The sequence below is a fragment of the Trematomus bernacchii genome, unplaced genomic scaffold, assembly GCF_902827165.1.
Source record: "Trematomus bernacchii unplaced genomic scaffold, fTreBer1.1, whole genome shotgun sequence".
NCBI classification, from domain to species: Eukaryota; Metazoa; Chordata; class Actinopteri; order Perciformes; family Nototheniidae; genus Trematomus; species Trematomus bernacchii.
Window position 1 is genome coordinate 15,452,783 of NW_022987828.1, and position 18,016 is coordinate 15,470,798.

The 18,016-nt window shown below is 39.9% G+C and overlaps 1 protein-coding gene across 1 annotated transcript in view; it reads left to right on the forward strand.

Annotated features, from left to right (window-relative positions):
- Positions 1–3,288: 3,288 nt before the first annotated feature.
- Positions 3,289–18,016, forward strand: part of slc8a1b (solute carrier family 8 member 1b) — a 146,918-nt gene continuing 132,190 nt past the window's right edge. The window contains exon 1 of the mRNA XM_034151998.1: positions 3,289–3,308. The gene's annotated coding sequence lies outside the window, so the exon portion shown is untranslated. The remainder of the gene's footprint in view (positions 3,309–18,016) is intronic.

Sequence of the window (18,016 nt, forward strand, 5' to 3'; positions counted from 1 at the left end):
CATTACTGTACGAGTCTCTGAGCAGTAAGTTGTGCACTAGACTGTGTGTGGGAAGAAGTCTTTGACATGCATCCAAGTCAAGAGGTAAAATGGGAGCAGAGAGTTTCCAATATCTTCATGTCCACAGTCACTTTCTCAATGGCACTTTAATAAATGTTAAACAAAACGTCAGGTAAGTTGAGTACTTCCTAAAGCTCAGTTCTCCTTAAAAGGGCAATACAATTAAGTATATCTCATGTTCAGGTTTATCCCAAAGGCCAGCTGCTCAGTATGAGTGCAGTTTATCTTGTATTTTTCACACTTTTATTCAACATTTTCAAGCATATATTATATAATTTAGTGTGCTTTGCAACTCTGCTGTTGTGCTCAGATGTGACGCAGTACTACAAAGGTTAAGGACCAGGAGAAAAAGGGCAGTGCGGCACACAAAAAGCCTTCTGTGAGGTTCTGTTTTCATCCAGACTCTCGTTATCGGGCCAAGAAAGGTGTCAGCTGGTGGGGATTATAAAACATTAACTTCTGCTCCTTAGTTCTGATTGACAGAGTAGTGTTTATGTACAATCCCAGGAAACACTCGAATGGGACTGAACAACAGTCTTTCACAGTGTGCCTAACTGCACCTCTGAGTGCTTCTATTGCTGTAAATGACGGTGTGTTATGGCTCATTGCGTCATGTTTCAATGCACAAAATGTGTGGATTGAGATATTGTAAAAGGCCAGTGAAATGAAAGGAGACATGATGTAAAGAAAATGATCTGATAAAGCAAACTAAATTGCTTTCAATTTGCTTCCTCTGGGGTTTCAACGATAATGTGTGCATGACGGTGATGATTCTTTATTATAACTGAATGCAGCTGCTATACTTTTATAACTTCCTATAACTCAATGTATCTTACATCACACAAGATGCACGTTTGTACATTTCTTATCTTGGCAAACAAATGTTTTTTAAACAGAAATAGGAACAACAATTCTCAACCACTAAGAACCAAATTAAGCCGATTATGGACATACACTTTTAATGAGATTAAGCAATTATAAAAGTAAAACAAAACAATTGCCAGCGAGGTCTGTTAATAAGATTAGTATTATACACAATACATTTAATACATTATTAAAACATGAATGGATAGCTTTGTTCCTATGATTAACATAACACAGCCCCTAGAGAGAAAGGCATATGACTGTCATGTGTATTGCTTACGCAGGCCTTAGCTAATCTTAACTAATGCCAGAATACTGCTTTGAACCAGTATTCCTCCATCTTGTGACTGTGTAACTCCCTCTCTTGTATATAAGCATGTCAAGGACTCTATTCGGGGAACTATTTGTCCCATGCAGCCCTGTGTGATGACTACTTCCATTCTTGCAAGGATAATAAATACATGTATCCTAATATTGTTGATTAGGTGACGAGTGATATTTTTCTAACATACAGTAATCAATCCCATTATTGCACCTACTTGAAAATGGCCCTCAGAAGCCCTGATTATGTTAGAAAGAAATCTCAATGGTCTTTATACCACCCTTTCCTTATGAGTCGATTCATGTTCCTCCTCTTATATGTACCATTAGCTTCTAAGCCAATAACCCAGGAATAAATCCATTTGTAGAAACATATAAGTACATACATGAGAGGTAAGGACCCAACACAGAGCAGCGTTATTATGTAATGGGGCTCATCAGCAGATGGGAAAGTGCCAGTCATGACTTACTGTTGCTAAGAGACTTTGAAAACTACTTTGTACATCAGCACCTGTTTCTCTAAAGGTGAAACGTTTGAAGCCATTTTCATCAGCAAACCATTATTCATCAGTGCAGTTTTTACTCTGGAGATTATAAAAGAAGTCCCTGGTTGTTTTGAAAAGGAAACAATTCTTTATTCATTTGTATAATTGTTACCTTTTTCAATACAAAACTACCAAGCTCTGACACATGTCATGTTAGAGCTTTTAGGGACATCAGCTCCCTTTTTCTTACTTTTAGTCAGCATTCAACACCTTGTTTTCTAAAGTATTCCATTCAAATCCACACATAATATTTGATATCAAGACCATAAAATGTTTCATTGAGGATGACTCATTTAGATCCCCAATCGGCTGTGAAAGCCTGGCAAGAGAAGCAAGTGTGTGAAGCTCTGTTCTCTCTCAGAAACTAAACCCTGCCTCATGTTTACTTAAGCAAAGCAGTTTATTCCCAGTAGTTCGATGGACCTGCTCACTGGCAAACAGTTGAGTCTGTCCTCACCAGAGTGACTTTGGTAAATGTGATTAAGTGGGGAAAAGCCTCTTGGCGTACTCTGTTAACCATCCATGGATTCATTTTAAGTTCCTTTTTTTTTTCTTCAGACAGAACTGGAACGTGTCATATATTGAATTGTGTTGAGCTAAAGTAGTTCAAAATACCATTGAATTGCTGACTCCTCAAGCGAAACTAATCTTAAATACTTTCTTCTGCTCTGAGACACTCGAATACTTAAGTCAGGGCCCTGGCTCCCAGACAACCTTTCCATTGTGAGCGGTAATGGATTGAACAACGGGGACCTCTTCCTCAATCACACAGGTGAAGAGAATATGAATGGAAGCTAATTTAAAAACGTAACACTTTGATGAGTTAATACAAAAAAACTTAGGCTGAGTGTTGATTTTTGGACGCAACAGACCTTTTATGTTTTGGGAATATGAGATGAAACAACAGAGAAACATTGGAAGTTATTTACTTGCTACTGGTTTAAAAAACATCTTTAAGCTCATTTCCCACTGGACAATAAAAACACTAACATCTGGCTTTTGTGTCGAGTGGGTAAGGTTACGTCGGATAAAATCAAATGTTTAAGTGAATACAATTGAAAAAGTCAACAGGGATTTGAACAATTACTATAATTCCTTAAAGTACAACATATCTAACTAATAAACTCATAACAAGTAACATGTAATGTAATGTAATGTCAAAGTCACCAGGCTCCAGTCACACAGTAAAATGATTTTTTCACTCTGTGTTTATCGTAAAACACATTGCGTTGACGCTCTAAGACGCAAAATAAAACTCTTCAAAGGGTCGAACCTTTTACTGTTCCAACAATTACCAACTTGGGTTGACAGTTTTAAACAGCGACTAAAATAAGTAACAGATATAAAAAAATAAGTAAGTAAGTAAGTAATCTGTTTTAGGGGCATATTTTTTGTATATTTCCACTATTATATACTAATCATAATTTACTTTATGTGTTTTAGGAACTTGAACTGCTGTCACCATGACCTGGAGGCTTATTGATCAGGAGATGATGTTATTGAACACCTGCAGATGAAGTGAGTGTGAACAGCATCACCAACAACACAATATTCAGCAGCTGTCTGACACTGAAAATGTGATTTTGAGTTGAATATACTTCAGGTCTGAAAGAAAACCCCCGACCTCTGCTTTTTAAAATGTCAAACCTCTCTTCTTCTTATCCATTAACAATTGAAAAATGTATTTCTCAAACCTTTCATGTCTTGAGCAGTGATTCAGTGATATATTGCACACTTTATGAAACGCTCTGACAATAGTTTTTCAGAGTCATAATACCTTTTCGCAATCCCTCTGGACAAATTGCTGGTTAATGAGTTGCCAGGAGATGGATGCACAGTGTTAGAGACTGAAAAATAGAGAGCAAGTAAAGCCTCACTGCACTTACACCATTGCAGAGACTCTACAATTCATGCGCACACAAAGAAAGAGTGCGGTCAGAAATCATTTCATGTACATCACCTTGAGAGATGTGGATCCTTTTTAATCTGACAACACAGCAGTTGCTGACGCATTAGTGCCGGGCATGATCAATATCTGGAAAGACAAAAGATCATAGAGATCCTTCACTGGACCTTTTCTCTCCAGACAGCCGTTTGAGACAGTAATCCACGTCTTTGTCACCACTCGGCTGGATTACTGTAACTCTCTCTACATGGGGGTCAGTGGGTCCTCCCTCGCTCGTCTGCAGCTGGTGCAAAATGCTGCAGCAAGGCTTTTAACTGGCACACGGAAATATGACCACATTTCCCCCATTTTGGCTTCGCTCCATTGGCTGCAAGTACATTTTAGGATTCATTTCAAAATCCTTTTATTTACTTTTAAATCCCTAAATGGCATGACCCCACCATATCTTTCTGAGCTGCTACACCCTTACACGCCCACCCGCCCTCTCAGGTCAGCTGATCAACTGCTCCTGAATGTGCCCAGAACCAGGTCTAAGCTCAGAGGGGGCCGTTGCTTCTCTGTAGCGGCTCCCACACTGTGGAACGATCTGCCCATGCACATCAGACAGGCTCCCACACTGTGGAACGATCTGCCCATGCACATCAGACAGGCTCCCACACTGTGGAACGATCTACCCATGCACATCAGACAGGCTCCCACACTGTGGAACGATCTGCCCATGCACAATCAGACAGGCTCCCACACTGTGGAACGATCTACCCATGCACATCAGACAGGCTCCCACACTGTGGAACGATCTGCCCATGCACATCAGACAGGCTCCCACACTGTGGAACGATCTGCCCATGCACATCAGACAGGCTCCCACACTGTGGAACGATCTGCCCATGCATATCAGACAGGCTCCCACACTGTGGAACGATCTGCCCATGCACATCAGACAGGCTCCCACACTGTGGAACGATCTGCCCATGCACATCAGACAGGCTCCCACACTGTGGAACGATCTGCCCATGCACATCAGACAGGCTCCCACACTGTGGAACGATCTGCCCATGCACATCAGACAGGCTCCCACACTGTGGAACGATCTGCCCATGCACATCAGACAGGCTCCCACACTGTGGAACGATCTGCCCATGCACATCAGACAGGCCTCCACACTGCCTGCTTTTAAATCGCTTCTTAAAACCCACCTCTTCTCCTTAGCGTGTTAACATCTTTTAGAGCGTTGCTTTTATTGCTTTTAAATTGTCTATTGTTTTCACCTGTACTTGTTTTATGGTGTGTGAGCTGTGCTGTGATATTTTTTGTATGTTCTGTTTTGTTTATTTGACTGTACAGCACTTTGGTCTGGAGGTTTAAAGTGCTCTATAAATAAACTGTATTGTATTGTATTGTAAGAAGGATTTATAAGAAAATGTAAGCTTTAGGCACTTTGTCCCAAACCATCCAAATCATATATTTTAAAGAAGGAGCCAGCCAGGTGTTTCTGACATGATGAAAATAACCTACAAATGTTATTTCACTTGGAATTAACCTTTTGTCAATTTAGGTTTTTCAGCATTAGTGCCACTTTTAACGAGGACATATTGTGCTCATGTTAAGGTTGATAATTATATGTTGTGTCTCTACTGTGACATGTCTCCATACTTTAATGTTCAAAAAAGCTCTTTATATTTCTCATACTGCCTGTGCTGCAGCACCTCTTTTCACCCTCTGTCTGAAACCAGAGCCCAGTCTGCTCTGATTGGTTAGCTGGCTGGCTCTGTTGTGATTGGTCAACCGCTTAGAGATGTCCCGCCCCTTAGCCTATCATGCATAATGTGTTGGAGCGCTAGCCGATAGAAGCGCTAGTGTTACATAATGATGTCACTATGTTTCAGAAGTAAACAAAGGAGTCCAATGGAGGCGTTTCAGGTAGAGTTTGTGGAGAGAGAAACTCCCTCTGGAATGGACTTTTGGATTTTAGCCTTTGCAGACCATTTACATGCACACAAACCTAAATAACCTCCAAAAAGCATAATAGGGCCCCTTTAAGAACAACATGTTCTCATGCCAACTAATGACAATGATCCACAATCTGCTACAGCTCAGTCATGCGGGTTGTAAGATGTAACAAACAGGTTGGGATTAACAACACCAACGCAATTACATTAGCCACACACACAAGGGAAATACACACTCTTATACAGTATATCTTTCAGTACTAATGAGAGTGTATGTTCCTATGGATCAGCTTAACCAATACATCTCCTAAGTAACATGCTAGTAAAGCCCTTGATTTATAAATGTACTAAATGATACTGTAACCCCACAGAAAGATTTACAATAGCACAGCTCAAGAATTTTACATAAAACAGTTCAATTCTACAAAAGGTATCCTATAAGAAAGCCTTGTGAATGAGTGTGCATGTGTGTGTCTGTGTGTGTGTTTTCAGACCGGAAACATCACACAGACATGTCCACTGTGATTAGCACTTGTGTAAATGTCAACCTTGTTTGTAGAGCAGGTAATGAACAAAGCCCCGGATCTTACAGGGAAAGAATGACAGGATGAGAGAGAGAGAAAAGAGGAGAGGAAAAGGTGGAAATGGCAAGTAGACGCAAGAGGGGAAATATAGTGAGTAGGTGGGAGAGGGAAGGAGAGGGGGGGAGAGTGAATGTTTGGTCAGATAAGAGCAGAGGAAAATGTTGGAGGGCAGGGGGAAGAGAGGAGGAAAAGGTGCAGCATGATGAAATAAATATTGAGGGAAAAGAGGAAAGTCTGGAGGCAGGACAGAGATAAGAGGAAAGATAGGAAATAATAAACAGCATGAAGAGATACTGTAAGAGGAAAGGATGAAAAAGATGAGAAGAGAAGATAAATAGAATTATGAATCAGGGATAAGAAATGTACAACAGGAGATTAATGTTCTTTAAACATGCGCAAACAACAACAAAAATGTTTTCTTTCATAATGTGTTCTGGCAAACATTTGTCATCAATGAACATATATTTTGTTTTCATTATGTGAGTCTATGTCCCATTATAAAGCTGTTCCTTCCTATTGCTTATCTCCTTATTCTTCTCTTCTACTACGTCATACATTATTTTCTTGTACTTCTGTATTTCTTTGATGCTCTTAGTTTCTCTCATCCTTTATTTCTTCCCTCTCTCTACAGTACATTTCTTCCATAACGGCGTCTTTATTTCAGTCATTATTGATCCTCTTGCACCTTCATACATTTTACCTCTCATGCCTTCCTTTCTTTCTTTCTTTCTTTCTTTCTGTTAATGGTGAATAAACCACAGGATTTGATTCCTAACAAGCTTTCCTTGTACCTAAAACCTGTTTCATTACTGCCTTCATCCTGTGTGAACTCTGCTGTTAACTGGGCTGCACTGCACCTGCACTGCATCACTCTCTCCTCTCTTCCGTTTGATCCTTTCTGTTCTGCCCGGCTCTGTTCATTTCACAACATCACCCTGTTGTGTGCCTTTTACCTGCTGCCTCATTTTGTGATTGGTTTTATAAGAAATCATATTTTGTTCATGATTTATAGGAAAAATCATTTTGGGAACTCTGCAGGTGTTCTTTGTCACTGCACCACTTATTCAATTGTCCACGACATGCACTGTGAGCCTTGTTCTTGTTCTTTTTGAAACTTTAAAATAATTGGGATTTATCAAAGTTTTCAGCCGTCCAACTTGTTCATGCAAACATATTTGGTTAGAAATGATGCCTGAAATAAGATCTGAGCTTAACTTGAGCTCATGGGAATATACATTTTGTTGTACGACATAAAATACATCAGTAAGTACCCCACTGGTGGATGTCCGAAGGTGTGATGTGTCTTAAAACGGCGTCTGCTAACAAGTGACTAAATAGGACGACTTAAATGTAGTATTCCCTCTGGAATGGACTTTCGGATTTTAGCCTTTGCAGACCATTTACATGCACACAAACCTAAATAACACACAGGAACGGAAAACCTCCAAAAAGCGTAATAGGGCCCCTTTAAGAACAACATGTTCTCATGCCAACTAAAGCCAATGATCCACAATCTGCTACAGCTCAGTCACGCCAAACATTAGCCACCTTTAGCTTAGGGTGGTAACCTTAAATCATGCAACTGGGATGTAGTACCTTTTATAGCCTTCTAGTTTACTTCTGATGATTGTATTTACGCCTCAAAAATAATAAAGCGGTGGAGATATTTGCTCAGCATAAACTTGTGTTTGCCACACAGTTTATTTTCTGCAATATTCCAAAAACTAATGGATAAATCCTATTAATTTGGTATGGAGGGAGCCTTTTCAAGGCTAACTTACAACCTACAAAAATACATCATCACTGCACCACTCTGTTATTGATAAACTCCATAATGACTGATGTTCCTTTTGACACACTGTCCCTGATATTTAAATCTGTGTTCTCTTTCTAAACTCTCTCTGTGATTCCCTTCCATGTCGCTTTTTGTGAAGCTGGTTGTCATGGTATTGGTTTTTGAAAATTGGAAATACTTACTTCCTTTCTGAATTGCTGCATTGTTCTTTTCTAATTTAGTTTCACTTCAGAGAGGAACTAGTGCAGTGTGCATTTTTGTGACGGGATACATTGATATAATGCTATGATAATTATGATCCTGAATTTACAGTAAGTCCTATTTTAAAAGCTTCATCACTATACAGTTTGGACACACTGCACACAGCATGGCTTCCAAACAAGTTATCAATAATTGAGCAGTGTGTGAAACAGCAAGAGCTAAGTAATGTTTGCAAAACAAATGCCTCGGACACAGATTTGTAATACATACATAGAATACGATTTTAAATAATACTATTGTGTAACTTATCCACAATATCATTTATGCAGTATTGTTTTAATTAAAATACTGCTTGACCTTATAGCTTAAGCAATACATGTTCTTATCTGTCATCTTGCTCCACTGAGTACAATTGTATTTTGCACTGCTCTGTTTTCACTGGAGCCCAGGGCTACTGGAAAGGAAAAAGAGAGGAGAGGAAAAGGGAGGGATGAGGAGAGGAAAAAGAGAGGAACTTGGGGCTATATTCTTTTAGCTCAGCCCCCCCAAAATAGTTCCTTTTATTTTAGGCTGTCCCCAATAGCGGAGGATTTGCTGCAGGTGTGAGAGAGAGAGGAGGAGATTCAGACATGATTGTTCTTTCTTGACAACACAGCCCAAGATGTTCAAGCTGGCTCTGTGAATTCGTAAACGCACACTCAAACGATATATGCAATATTTCTATATCTTGAATATACTTATTTAAACATGTAATGTAGTCTTAGCTCTGTTTGCTTGGCCTATTGGTCTTGCAGAATGTCAATATTTGCCACTTTTTAATGTGTTTGCATTCACATTATTGGGTCAGCCAATGACATTTTCATTGCATATCATAAATGAGGTTTGACGCAGTTGCCTCCCAGGATGCTCTGTTATCTGAAGTTGTGCAGAAAATGTAAGATTGCAGACAAACATACAATATTTGACAACACACACAAGACTGTGAGACAAATCCATTTTGCCTCATTGTTTGGTGTGGTTTGTGTGTGACAGTTTTGGTGCACACACACACACACACACCACACACACACACACACACACACACACACACACACACACACACACACACACACACACACACACACACACACACACACACATACACACACAGATGCAAACATCTGAGTTGGATGGTGACCTATGTGTTGTTTCACAGGGAATAAACCTTGACACTTTGCTGGTCAGGCCTATAATGACAGCTCCAGTCGATGTGTGTCTTCTCTCTGAGGTCTGCTATACCCATCACCATTTAATCATCAAAAGGTCGAGGTTCATGTTGTCTGAGGCAGCACACACTGCGTTTAAATGAGCTAAATGAGCTGTTTATTGCGGCATCAGTCCACCAAGTCTCCGACCACAGAGAGAAGTCCTTGGCCTGCAAAGTCATATATCACTAATGCTTTCAGATATGGTGGTCGATGTTCATAAGGTTGGATGTCTGCTGACCAATCACATCTCTTGTCACATTCCTAATCTGTTTTAAATTACCACTAGTGGTGCACATACGCCATGATAAGACCACACAATTGCACTTAAGTTCTTTGGTTAAAATACAATAAAAAGCTAGATATTCACAGACAAAAGGTATTTATTACAAACAAATATCACAACATAAAATGTATTTTTTATCATTTAAATTGATTTGAATTTAAATATTAGTATTTTGTGCCTCTACTGTGACATGTTTACATACTTTAATGTTCAAAAAGCTCTTTATTTTTCTCATACTGCCTGTGCTGCAGCACCTTTTTTCACCCTCTGTCTGAAACCAGAGCCCAGTCTGCTCTGATTGGTCAGCTGGCCGGCTCTGTTGTGATTGGTCAACCACTTAGAGATGTCCGGCCTCTTAGCATATCACATACAATGTGTTGGAGCGCTCCAATGGAATCACAAGTGTTACAAAGTGATGTCACTATGTTATGGATGTTCAAAGGAGTCCAATGGAGGCGTTTCATGAGTGTGTGGGAGATTTGAGCCTTTGCAGACCATTTACATGCACTAAAACCAATATAACACACCTCAGGCAAGGGAAAACCACGACAAGCATAATAGGGCCTCTTCAAATTGAAAACAAACTATAATCTTCAATGGGAAGTGTTACTTGTTACATTTGGTTTGGTACGCATGTGTTGATGGATAGTTTGCTAACCTCTGTCTTACCCGGTTTCTTTAATCTTCTGCCTGAGAGGAAAAAAGTGTAACATGTGCACAACATGTATGTGCGTGTCAGTATGTAAGGGCAAAGCAGACTTCAGGCTGGTCTCTCTTCACAGCTGATGTCAGATACTCTCCCCTCTTTCATTTCACCTCTGTTATGGTTTTCCTCTCCTGACATTTCAGGCTAATCTGGTTCGGCACACTGATCATCGCTGCCCTACAGAAACCTCACCACTCAGCAAGGACAACCTTTCAGTAAAGCTGCATTACCAATTCCTTTGGTTTATTTAAAGTTCTTTCTCTGGATGACTCAAAACTCCATTCTACTTTTAGGTGTTTGACTGTCTCTTAGTCGGGGTATTTTTCTTACTATTGCTAAGCCCAGACAGCAGGGCACCATTGTCACAGCGTTAGTGAGTGGGCACGTTTTGCAACTGTCCAAAACCAATAAACAGCCCTCACAACAGGTGCTGTAAACGGCTCAGCAGGAGGTATCCACAATCATGCATTTGTATGTCAACAACTAGAAAAATGCCCCCCAGGTGGCTTTCTTTGTTTTTCATATCCCCATAGACCAACACTGTTTAATTTATTCCAATTAACTACCTGAGAGTTTCTTAACTGCAGAACGGTCCCATGTGTAAAAGTAACATTATTGCATTATTGTTGTTGACTTAATTAAATGGTCTCTGATTCAACGCCTGGAAGAAATTGTTGGTTCAGGGCCTTTCAAAGCCGTGACAAATGTCCAAAAATATTTATAGGACCATTTTCTGCTCTGCCTTTTTTGTATGTATGTGTGTGGATTCATAAATGTGTCTTAATGTACTTATGTTCGACTCATCTATTCCTTTCGGTCCCCTCCCTATATGTTTTTTAGCTGCAGAGCGTCATCACACTACCTACTTGTTTCTAGATATAGACAGGTCATACTGTAGTTTGCATGCAGTCCTTGTCTGGTAAAATCAAAATATATAGGTCCTTTTACAAATTCGAGCCACAAATGTTTTTCTTAGGGTGACAGGCTGTCCTCGTAAGAAAAACATTTGTCTAAAAAAAAAAACATTATTGGTGTTTTTTGACTAGCTTGACAGTGATGCTTAAATTGAATCAATTTGGTGTTCCCATTACCATCTGCATATTTTGGGCATGGGAAGCAATCGCAGAGCTGTCAACATGTGTCCTTAAGAGGTTGGTTACCTAAAGGTACTGTTAGCTAAATCATCTTGAGCGCAGCTTCCTTCCAGCTTTAGTCCTTATTCATCACCACCATTTGATTAAGTTGATTATGAAACTGGAGTCTGTGATATTACTCGAGGCGCAACCAAAAATTCCTCAGTCACAGCCCATAGATATCATCATTAACTGGTGTACTGCAAGTTGTTGATGCCATTTTAACCTGTGCACCGCTTCTGTAACGAGTTCATATCCTCATTGAATGTGTAGTAAAGCCTCGAACACTTGAAATGACAAACTGCCAGGAGAAGAGAGGTGTAGAGATGGTTAATGTTGGATGAACATGTCAAACATGTCACGCTCGAAAACCATCTTGTCTGACACTGTCTGGACTGAGAGAGAGAGAGGAAGGAAGAGGAAGAGTGTGTGAGAGACATATTTGCTGAATGACTCATCGTTGCGTTTCGAGATGTCCCTCTTGGCGAGATTACTCAACTCCAGCCTGCTCCGGCCAACCTGTGTACATTTGAATGAATGTGTGCGTGTGAGCAAATATATCTCCATGCAAATATGAAATCTCATGAAAAGAACCCTTCAGGAAGTACAGAATCATGTTGAAGAGACAAACAGAAAGATAAACAGAATAACCATATTTTTAGTACTAATTCATAAACAATCTTCAGAATAGATGCTTGTTTATTCCAGGTGTAAACAGGGTAAGGTTATATTATGTACATTTGCATGTCAAACTGTAGAAAATATAGTTATTCAGACTTTCCGCTAGAAAGTGGAAACTTTGAAACAGCAGTAATACAGAGAGACAGTGAATTGTCAAAGTATAGGGAAGCTGTTGTTTGCAGAGTGAAGTGTTGAAGCTACTTTCTATGGTTAAATTGAATAGAGAGGGGGCACATGGCCTCAATTTTTGTTACTTTACAAAGTCATGCTGACTTTCCACAGTGATCGGCAAGGTTGCTTCGGTGTTGAAACGGCTTGAGTGCTTAGCAAATTGTTTTTTATTTAACACCGTCCTACTTCCATTATTCTCTCATTTCGCTGTGGAACTGCAGCACCAATTGCTGATTCGAAAATACTTTAGAGCAAGTCACCATGGCCGGGAAAAGTCATTTCAGATGTTCCCAGTGCTGATAGAAAAAATCTCCAATGGATCGGCTGGTCTGTACACAATTGCTTTTGTTTTTTTTTGTCGTTTTTGTCACCTTTTATTAATGATTTATTAAAGTTCTCTACTTTCACTGATATAACTGTCCCCTTTAGACACTTCAGGTAACACGTGAAGTAGAAGTTGCCTACTTTTTAAGTTTGAGTAAGAAGTGCATTAGTGGCTTTCTCCCTCAGCTGCAGGTGTCCAAACAGATCACAGCGCTGAGGTTGAATCTGAACTGCAAGCTGCTCCTGGAGGACAATTTTTTCAACACTGCAGAAAAGTTTCCCTCTGGCTCTTTATGCATCATCGTGCACCATTGTGATGTCAAAATGTGTGTGCGCTTGTATGCACTCAGGTGTGAGCGAGTGTGTTATTTAGTGAGAGAAAAAGTATATTTTGGGCTCCTGGATAAAGTGCACGTACGTTTCCTTTTTTTATTCCTTTTTCTGTTATTGTGCGTGTGCTACCTTTTGTTACTGATGATGAATTGCTCTCTTTAGCAGAAGGTCGTTACCATATTTTACACTGCCTCATCCAAATTACACTAAAATGTAAATTATCCCATTTGAAAACAGCAGTGTACCATTATCGTAATAATGGTGACAGTGTAATCAAATGAATCCCTCTAGCTCTGCCTGTAGACTGAGACAAATGTGTACCAACACTAGGACCGTACCCAGAGGAAATCACCCTTAAACACCTAAAAATATATATATTTCATTCATGTAATAATATGTATTATTACAAAAGTGTTTTTTTTTTTAAATAACACATTGACTTACTGATGTTTTCTTTCAAATAAAGCTGAAAAACAAGATGTTTGAAATAAACATTTTTGTTTTAAGTAGTGTATAACATTTTTTTATTATTATGGCACAACAAGAAAGATCGGATTAATAAGGATTTCGGTGTTAGAGTGGATTTCTAAATAATTTTGACATGGGTTGACTTCTTGAATTGTACCACTACACTCAAATAAAATGTTGAATCAACATATACTGTATATGTATTTCTTATATGTCATCTGCACAGCTCCCTCCTGCTGCACTCCTACAGTGTTAGCAGGACTGTTTGATTGACAGGTGTGAGAATGGCTGTGCTCTAAGACGACACCCCGGGGTGCAGCTCCTCTGAATTATGAATGAACGGGATGAAGCTTTCACCTCTCTGAATGAACCTCACATCTGCAGAGGGCTCTGTCCTTTCCTCTTTCTATTGCAATTCAGTTGTATTTAAATATGCTTTATTCTCATGACAGAATGAAAGCCAGTTCAAGTAAAGTGCAATATTATCATTCAGTGAAAGCATAACAAGTCATGAAATGAAATGAGAAATAGTATATAGTTTTGCATTTATATAGGTGATCTGCTGGAATATTATTAACAAAATAATTAAGTGGATTAATAAACGGTTTATTTGAGGATTCACCGATTTCTTGTTTGCTGTGATCAGCCATTATCCACCATAATATCATAATGTTATAAGACTGTATATTAGTCTCCTGTTGGCACAATCAGGAGCGCAATGCTGATATTTTTTCATAAACATAAAGCAGAGACTGATTCTTCTTTTTCTAAATACCAGAAACTTGAAGTTGGCAACCTTGGCATATGATATAGGCAAACTTATTTTATAAACTAATTTTACATACTGTACGTATCACATTTTTATCTATTCATCTACAGTAATTTGTTATTGATTTTTAACATCAAGGGAGGCTTTGACAAATAGATTTTACAATTGTGCAGTTGCAGTGAACACCTGGCATAGTACACAAAAGCCTAAAGAAATCAAGGCATGTGTTGCATCTCCATCTGCTAGCTTTAATAAACCTACATATTCACAGACATTGCTATCCTGTTCTCTAAAACCCTTGTGTGCCAGATTTCCAAAGTGTTCCCTTTCCCACTGCACCAGCATGCCGCCTTTTGCAAATCTCTATACTATCAGACACATTTGTGGGATTTCAACTTATCTTTCAGTAATACTACCTAATACCCCCTATAGTTACAGGAGTGTGGGTTATTGTAGATTCTAGGGCCTTCATCAGGTCAATGACATCAGTCATTCAGTCTGTCGTTTTCAAATGTCTCCCGGTTCGATGAATTATGGTCTCTAACTTCATTGAACAGCTGGTCACTAATTCAGTAGGCCACCTATCGGAATCTCTGCTGCCTCTTTCTACAGCATTTTATGTTTCAACGATGATGACCTGTCCCTCTGCCCCCACATGAATCCCTTCCAGTTCCCCTTCTCTGCTTTTCTGCCCAAACTTGTCTCTTGGTCTGAGCCTGAATCTGTTTCTCAGCGGGAGCTCAGAGCTGCCTCTTAGCCTGTGTCTTTTCACTAGCTTGTCCTTTTTTGTTTCACTGGCCCAGTATTTATCTGCCCATCAAGCTTTGCTCTTATGTGTCGCTTAAAGTTTGTTCCAGTATTATGACAGAGCCGACAAAGCCTGTTTTTCTGATTCTATTCCCTCCATCTGTCCATCCATCCTTTTTCTAGGCTTTAGCTCCGGTTTGTCTCCATTTATATGCAGCCCAGTCAGTATGTCCATCTCCCTCAAAGCTCTGCCCCAGTCTGTTTCTATTATCACCCTGCACCCTTTGGTCTCTCCTACAAACATTGTCCCTCAGTATCTAACCCCTTGTTCTCAGGTCAGCCTGTTAGGTTCTCTTGTGATCCAGTTTCTCATCCAATAATCCTTAACATGTCTGTGAATTAAAAAGCAGCTTCTCCAGACCACAGGACCAACTCAAGAGCAGCTCCTTTTCTACCCACACAACAAAGCTGTCACTACCAAAGTTACTGCACCTGTGCTTTTTACAACCTGAGGCAATGAAATATGTTATCCACCTGCACCAGGACCCGTCAAATTAACTCACACAAGCTGGCATGAAGTTTATGGAAATCGTTGCGTGGTCAACCTTGCACATCCTCTCTCTCGGGTCAATCTGTTCCCTGAAATGTTCTATTTTTCTGCTGAGTGATGGCTTGGCTGTGTCTGGCATCTTGATCAACTTGTGGGGGACATTGCAAGTGTTCAATTTGCCAACACATTGACAATGCAGCCAAACTTTGCTAGTTCTTTTCTTTCACAATAAAAACCCTACACATTATTCACTGCATCACTGCTTACCAAGGATCAATGAAATTAACTCAGAGTGCTTCAAGAAGCAACTGAACAAACTGCTGTATTATTTATCACACAAATGCATGTCTGTATTTATAATGGATGTTCCACAAGCCGAAGTTAATCTGGCTTTTTAATTGTAAAACAGCAATGATGTAACCAACGGTGCAGAGAAAATGACTCGAGTAGTTTGAAGTGTTTTTTTCATTTTTCCGATGAGCTCACTTTAAAGTCCTTTATATAGAGCTCCCTAGATAGTGAATGAGTGAATTATTTCACTCATAGCCTCAGACTATTTCTCGCGTTATTCCCAGTGTGTAGGATTTTCCAGGATCCTGTTCTGCCTCGCCTGCCCTCCAGTTGCCCTCACTGAGTTTCCCTCCTTTATGGGTCACCTGACCTTGTTGGTTGCCTACCCAGCTGCGCCTCATGCACAATGAACCCCAGTGAATACACAGAGGTCATGTTTTGCCTATTGTTTATTTATTTTTTGTAGTTGAGGCCTTCCTGCCAGCCTGTTTGTGGCGTATAATGTCAACCATCTAGATCTCCTGTTGTATTTCCCTTTTTTGCCTACCTAACTACTTTTTCTGTCTCAAGCCTTCCTGTTTCTAACTATTCGACCATCAGTACTAAGCAACATATTCTTTACTCGGTATTTTTTAGTGTCTGCATTTGTTATTGGATCCACAGCCTAATATTTGTAATGAGTGAGTTATCAGATGAGGATTTTTTCTGTGGCTTTCGCACATGCAAAACTATCAATCTATGCTGAGTTTTATAAGGACTCTTAATGTGTCTCCTTTAATCTGTTTTCTTGTCTCTTTCTCTCGATCTCTCTTCCCCTTAATGTGTAGGTCTCTCCCCATGCATCACTTCAGAAAGTCTTTATACAATCATTTGAAATGAGAGGTAATGCTGATAGATGCTGCTATATAAAGTAATGGATGAGGTGAAGGCAAAAACTGTTTGCGCTATCAAGTCAATTATGTGTTTATATTGGTTCAGCCTTGTGTGTTTTATAGCACTTATACCATGGCTGCTTACCAAAAGGAAAAGGAAATGCTGTGTAGTAGTACAAGTATTTTGTTGTAGTGACTTCGGTTTAAGTTTCATTCAGATCGTCAAACTGATTGTTCCACATTTTACAGTGTTGAAAAACTGGTTCCTCTTGTTGAGGTTTATTTTAGGAATTCCAGTTTTTCCAAAAGGTCAATAAGTCAATGGCTCTTCAGTTATTAGTTTATTGTATACATGCTGCTCTCTCCTCGTATAAAAGGTTTTTAAAAATATGTTTGTAGTATCAACAAAAAAGGAAGTTGATTGTCAGGTTCGGGTCATCAAACCACAAGATGTACCTCTAATGGCGCATTTCCACTACACGGTCGGCCTCGGCCACACTCGGTACGGCTCGGTGCGGCTTGGCCGCGTTGGGCCTTAACAGGGCCGACTCACTTCATGCTGCGCTTCCATTACAGTTTAGGAACTGGGGTAGTTACTATAGTAACGCAGTGTAGGCGGAGCCGTGAAGTCATCTTCAATGAGAACCCCAGAAAAACAACACAGCCGTTAGCTGTTAGCACTCAGAGCTCACAGCTCCTTGTATATGTTCAGAAACTCGACAAAAGTTAAACAAGTACACACCACAGACTGCCTGTGTCATGGTGAATACAGTCGCTGCTTTATTTATGTCTGTATAGGCCGTTGTTGTGAGTGTGGACGGTCAGAGCATATACTGCGTTAGCTTAGCCAATCTCCATCTAGAAAAACACGCATTTTAAAAGGTTTTTCGCCTGCCGTCTGTCTGCAGACTTGACAAAGCATTAATTCATGGTTTTTACTAACCGGTATCAGTATGTTGTTACTTCGGCATCATTTTGAAACGTGTATTACAATTAAATCACGGTCAAATATGTCCATCTTGTTGTAGTTCTAGCCCTCTTGCCAGCGCTCCTCTCTCTAGTTTAGCATACTCAGCCCGACTCAGCCCTGTTTGTTGGCCCCGATAGAACCACAATTTTCTAGGGCCAGAAAAGAGGTGAAAAAGTGGCCCCGCGCCGTGCCGCGCCGGAACTAGGCCTAGTGGAAGCACAACCAAAAAAGGGGACGGCACGACAC